Consider the following 6,618-nt stretch of genomic DNA (forward strand, 5'->3'; position numbering starts at 1 on the left):
TTTTCCAGGAAGTCAGACCATCTCCATCCATGATTGTGGCAACCAACACAGGTGTTATTATTGTGTTATAGTGTTATATTTTCCTGACCATGACCAAGTGTTTTTTATGCCTAACCAGAGCATAAGCACAGCGAGAAATAGAAAAATGAACCGAAACGAACGTAAAGTTGCAACATACATCTCAAGCGCATCGAGATTCACCAATTCTTTTCTTTTTTTTTTATGTTGTGCCCCCTGTCCTTATGGAAGTAATCACCATATTTACATTAGCCCCTATAATCACACTGGATTTCATCTATATGCCAGTTTTATCCGAATCACTGAACAAATCCAAAATGTGGGAGTCAATTCAAAGATATAGGAATTCTGAATTTAAGTCTTTGTTGTCATTGTGCAAAACATAGAGCAGAATATAAAAGTAAATAAAATGTAAAAATAAAATAAAGTAGCAATGGGAAAATAATCTAAAACAAGACAAAATAGAGCTGGAGACTAAACCACAGATAAAATCTTTACCAAGGATAAAAATAGGCAGGCAGTCAGGGGATAGAAGGTGTATAGAGACCTTAACCCGCAGTTTTCAAATCACATGTGAATTTTCTATAGAGAATTCAGCTTTTCATTGATCTCATAACATGAAGTGTTTCGGAGTCCCTTGAAATGCTTATAGTCCTCATATCTCATAACATGTGCTACATCCTACTGTGTCTGGTGAGGAAATACTCCACTCTGCCTTTTTTTCATCTCAGAGGAATTTATTGTGATGTAAATAATGCCAAAGCATTGTCATAATTACCACTGATTATTCCAACATAGTATTAAACCTGCCTCACTGTCGCAGCCTGTCGGTGGCTGTGAGGCATTCATATAAATGTCTAATAAATAATCTGTCAGCTGCTCCTGCACATGACAAATGATTACTGGTTACCTCGGCTCAGGCTGGCAGGCCAGGGGGTCAGTAGCTGCAGGGCAGACCTTTTCCTTAATTAAACTACCTGTCACACTGAGCGTCTAAATGTGGCGCCCGTCTGGAAAATTACTCTACTCCACCTTCGAGTCTCGATCGGCACTAAAGTGGTAGTAAAAACATAGGAATATGTTTTTTTTTACACTAATGTTAGGCATATTTTTGCAATTCTCCTCACTATATATAAAAAAACAATATCCAACACAGTGATAAAGAAAAATGGTTTTGCATGGAGTGTCGGCACATGACCACCAGAGGGCAGCATAGTTACTTAATCACTAGCCTTTGATGCCAGACTAAAAAGGAACAAGAGGAACCATCTTTACTTTTAATGGAGTCGGGCGCAGCTATTGTGTTCACATGTTTGCTTTTAAGTTGAAAGAATAAAGACAGAGATTCACTCCAGCGCTGTGCAAGTCCTCCTCTTCATCCTGCAGCCGCAAAACAGGAAATGGACAGATCTTTGATGGGAATACCTGCATTTAAAAGTGCATTTCAGCACCTGTGTGCCCCATGCAGCTCCATGGTTACCTGACAAAAGCCTAATGCATTTCAAAACACTCAGAGTCAGTCAGACGAGGAGAGGGCTGAGCTCCAACGGGCGGCTGCCTCGCCGTCATTCGTCTCTCTGTCACTGTGATTCCAATCACTGGGATTTTAACAAGATTACTGGGAGCGAGTGGAAGCAATGGAGTACCAGTGTAATGTAATTATCGAGTGATGGAGTGCCTGAAACAGCTGTATTATCACCGGCCAGTCGCTTAACCCCTGTCAACATGTGAATGATCGCACCCTGTGTGGTGACGAACAAAGGTTCATCAGCATATATGAGCATTTTCATAACTGAACCTTTTTGTGACATAATGAGGTTTAAGTAAAAAAGAAGGAGAAGAAGAAGAAGAAGAAGAAGAAGGGGGAAAAATATGAATGTGCTTCATTGTTGAGTGAACCTGAACCTTGAGTCCACACACACGCACACACACTGCAGGCTCACTCTTTCAGCCTCGTGGTCCTAGTGTGTCTCCTGACAACCACATTTCTCTCTTTTACCACTTCCTTTTCACACAAGTATCCGAGTCTCCATAGCAACTCATCTCAGTTTTAGGGAACATGGACAAAAGGCGTGGAGGGAAAAAAAAGAAAATAGGCAAGGACATACACAAATAATACGTGTAGACGCACACTGATCAATAGAGCGTGCACGCAACTGCAAAGACACGGAGGTGTGTGTGATGCAGAGACACACGAGCAGCACTGCCACACCACCTTTCACTGAGAGAGGATTTAATTAACGCTGATCAAAAACATTGTGTTTCCCCTTTCTGACGCTAACAAATAATATCTCGCTGCATATTCTCATTTCATGTAATGTTATTTCCTTTGTCACAGAGGGATCTAATATCAGCATCACCCAGTCATTTGTTCGTCATAATGACATCACTCCAGCCCGAAGGCGCCTTGATGAAATGACTTTGCGTCTGTCTGCGTTTCTAATAAAGATCCTGTGTCGCGTCAATTGCTCAACGTCTCCCTTCGTTCGTTTGTGTGAATGAGTTGAGTCCCCGGTGAGTGAGGAGATGTTTCGTATCAGCGTGCACTGAAACATTTCTTTATTTCTCTTTTCATAGGCAGTATTTACCAGAACTCTCTCAGATGCTCTGTGATGCGTCATGCATAAACCCTCTTAAACCTCCCTTAAAGGCCCTACACTAACACACTTTCATGTGTTGATGATCACCGGCCTTATAATGTGAATTATTTACTGGGCAACAATGTGGACGTTGTCAAGTTTTAATTGTTCTTTTTTAATTTTTTTATTAGAAAAGTCTACTAATATGACCACTGGATATGAAAAATGCACGTTTGCTTTCACATTATTTATAACATAATGGTGATGAACGCTGGTTGGAGACACTCCTGGGAATCTTTTTGCATCAGGGCCCTTAAAGATTACAGAATCGCCACTGTATGCATGTGAAGGAACTGTGATTTCTCTCACCTTCAGTCTGTGTCTTTATTTATGATGCAACAAGGACTTCTGTGTTCACCAACAGTGGAGGGAAAAGTATTGATAGCTATTTGATCCATCGATTCAGCATTGAACTCCGATTAGAGCAGTTCAAACAAATCAATGCAGCAGAACCAGAGCTATCGTCATGTTTATTACAGTTTTTACTAATTGCTTTATAACATATTGTACTGAGATTCAAAGTGTTCATCATTGTACAGTTTTTTTCAACAAATTAACTTCCCCTAAGACGACATGAACATTACACATTTACACCTGTCGCCTACAACACTGTTATTAATGAACTATTCATACACCAGCCTCCACTTTAGGGAACCCATCGGGAGAGTTATAGTTTAATACATTAATACACATTTACTGTATTATTAGTGTGTGTTATAAGCTAATTATTGTAAATGCTAAAAAGGTCATTTTAAATGGGCTCTGTGGGACTTCGTTGAGGTAGAGGCCAGTCATTAGTTTCTATTAGCAGACTCACTGTCTGACCCTTCACAAAGTAATCCACAGTTTTACGACACAATCAAACTGCTGAACGAATCACCCACCGACTTGTGTAGGCAACCAAAAGAGACGGGCATGGCCTCACTTCTCACATCATGTTTGCTATCTGCTCACATGTGGCCAATAAAAAAGGGATTTGCCTCAAATTGTTACGTAGAGCCCCTTTAAGTGAAGTGTTGCCCTTCAATGTCGATTGCGGTGAAGCTAATTTTAGCCGCTTTATAAACCCTTGGGAGGTTTAATCGATACCAATGCATCACGTTTTGTAAATGGTTCATGTGTTTTTTGTGTGAAATTGAAATCTGAAAAGCAGCCACAGCTGTCAAACAAATGCAGTGCAGTGTAAAGTATGATATTCCTCTCTGAAGATAAGCAGAGAAAAGTAAAGTACCACAAAACTGTACTGTACAGTAATTTAGACAAATCCTTAATTTGAACAGGCAGTCTCATTGATACAGGGACCTTTAGACAAAAATGAACATAATGGCAATACACACAAATTCACAAACACAAAAACAGTTTCATAACTAAGAAATAAGTTTACAAGGATTACTGCAAATATAAAAGTACAACCTTTTTAATATGTTCCAGTGAGATAAGAGAAAGAAACATCATGGTGGTTTTTTTTTTTTGGAGCTCATTCCTCTTTTTACTGCTTTTTACTTTCCACTGCTGCTTTCGGGGACTTGTCGAGCTCGACTGACTTTGTTGGAGCCTCTGAAACAAAGACTTTGCATGTGTTTGTGTTTGTGATATGTCAGGGCAGACAGCAGGGCGTGTTGCTTGTTTGAAACTAAAGCCGAGGAGCTGAGTCTCCACCTGAGCAGAGGTGGAGGAAGACTGACAGATGGACGGAGAGAGCGAGGGGATGAAGAAAAACCTTGCCCCTCTGCGGAGCGGCAGATTGACAGATTTACTGCGTGTGTACACGCTTGTTGTGTAGCAGCGGTCAGGGCGGTGTGAAGGGAACACCATTAAAATCACCCCGCTTGTTCAGTTGGGAGCGTGGGTGCAGAGGGGAGAAATAAGCTGTGTTTGATACGTCCATCACTGCACCTCACTGTCCATCAGGGCCAGATCTTGCAAGCAGATATAGGTGTGCACAAACGTTACAGTGTGTGTTTGTGTTGGGGGGGGAATAAGTAAATAGAAAATTTCAGGGATGGACAGTGTGTGACTCATCCAATATATCATTCAGATGTAGCATCTCTGCAGTGTCTGAGTCACCATGCAGCAGTGACAGAGTGAGGGAGAGCACCAGGGAGAGAGAGAGAGAGAGATAGAGAGAGAGAGAGAGAGAGAGAGAGAGAGAGAGAGAGAGAGAGAGAGAAGATAACAAAGGAAGCTGATATGATGAAAGAAAGATCATGACATTATCTTATCCTTTTCATGTGACTCGTCTCTGCAGCGTGCTTCAGTCTGTTATCTTAGTTGCAGGATTGATTTTGTGTCAATCAGGAGCTCAGAGGAGGTGCAGCCTTTTGTGGATGTTTTACAGAATCGTCAACATCTGGCTCCAATGATGCTCGACTTTTCTCTCATGTGTGGTGCTGAAAGGTGGGAGCACACAGCAGCAGGTGTTTTACTTTTGCATATCTGGGAGAATGTTTCACATAATGTGGAAACACTACAGCCAGTAATGTAGTAACTCAATCCCTCACTGAGGAATAACAATACAAATTGAGCCAGGTGTGATTCTACCACAAAGCTAATGGGAGTTGTAGCCTTGCGCTCTCTGTTTTAGTCTAAAATATCAAGCTGCTCATTTTTCCATCATCTTCTCCAAAGCAAATGTCAGAGGCAGCGTCTCCTGTGTGTTTTATCCTATTTGTTTATTGTCTGTCCCTTCTCTCCCACACACCCGTCCCAAGGTGTCGCCTCCCACAGGCTCGACTCTTAAAGGCGCCGCGCATCAATGTTTTATCACCGCAGTGACACAAAGCTAAATCCGTTAGCCCGGGTGCAAATATGTGCTGTTAAGTTCTCGTTAAAAATGGCTGCAGGAAGTCAGTAACAAAGAGTGGAATGGATTCAGCGATTGTCTTCAATTGAGGGGCTGTAGTGTGTGGTTTCTGCGGTGGATGAGGAGTAATTGCCCGAAATTGCAAAGCAATTTCTAACCCTAATGGGTAAATTGCAGGGTGTATACCGGGGCTGGTATTGAGCCATTCTTACTGGCAATTACAACAAATGGTCTAATGATAAAGGGCCTGTTTGTAAGATTAAGCTTGTTTAACATGTGTTTTTGTCATTATCTCAGTGAATGTTGCAGAGAATTGATTCATCTTGGCCCGCCCCAGCCGGCAGTGGATAGTGTGAGCTGAGCCGCCTGTCTAAACGCAGAACAAAAGGGCAGACGGTGAGAGTGTCGACCTTGTGTTATCCCTCTGCTTCAAGAACTCTCTATCAGATGTGTCATCGCTGCTCTTAATGAAATCAGATGGACAAGTATTGGTGACAGCATGAAATCAATAAAGCATCAAAAGGGTTTGTGTGTGTGTGTGTGTGTGTGTGTGTGTGTGTGTGTGTGTGTGTGTGTGTGTGTGTGGTTCACCTATGAAATGAGTCTGTGTAGACATGAAAGCTGTCAGGATAACAGATTTTTATTACACGACACACAATGATGATATAAGAAAAGCTCAGACAAATTCATCTTTTAATATCTTTGTTTATTTATCATGCTCATTTTCAGAGTCATCATTTATTTTTAGTTACTACTTGAATATGTTTACATGCTTTAGTGCTCAAAAAACAAACAGTTTTCTCACACTGTGTAGCTTTGCAGCACTGTATTCCCCCTCCGTCTGAAACTCTCTGTTTTAGCTCCTGTCTCTTTAAGGCCCCGCCTCCCGAATACACAGTCTCCTCTGATTTGTCCTCTCACACACGCCTGAGCCAGCACCACTAACAACAACAGAGCCATTTTGCTAACTAAATTCCAATGTGCTATATTATACGCAAGGTATGAAATGCATGGTGATGTAGCGTGATGTCATTAAGTCACAGAATTAAAGCAGCATTTTCTTTGGGAAAGAGGACCTTCTGTCGGTGTTGACTTTCACCTTCATAATTTTCAAGACCTTTTACATGCAACCTGTAAAAGCACAATGGTACTCCTTTA

This window comes from Sparus aurata, chromosome 4 (genome assembly GCF_900880675.1).
Source record: "Sparus aurata chromosome 4, fSpaAur1.1, whole genome shotgun sequence".
NCBI classification, from domain to species: Eukaryota; Metazoa; Chordata; class Actinopteri; order Spariformes; family Sparidae; genus Sparus; species Sparus aurata.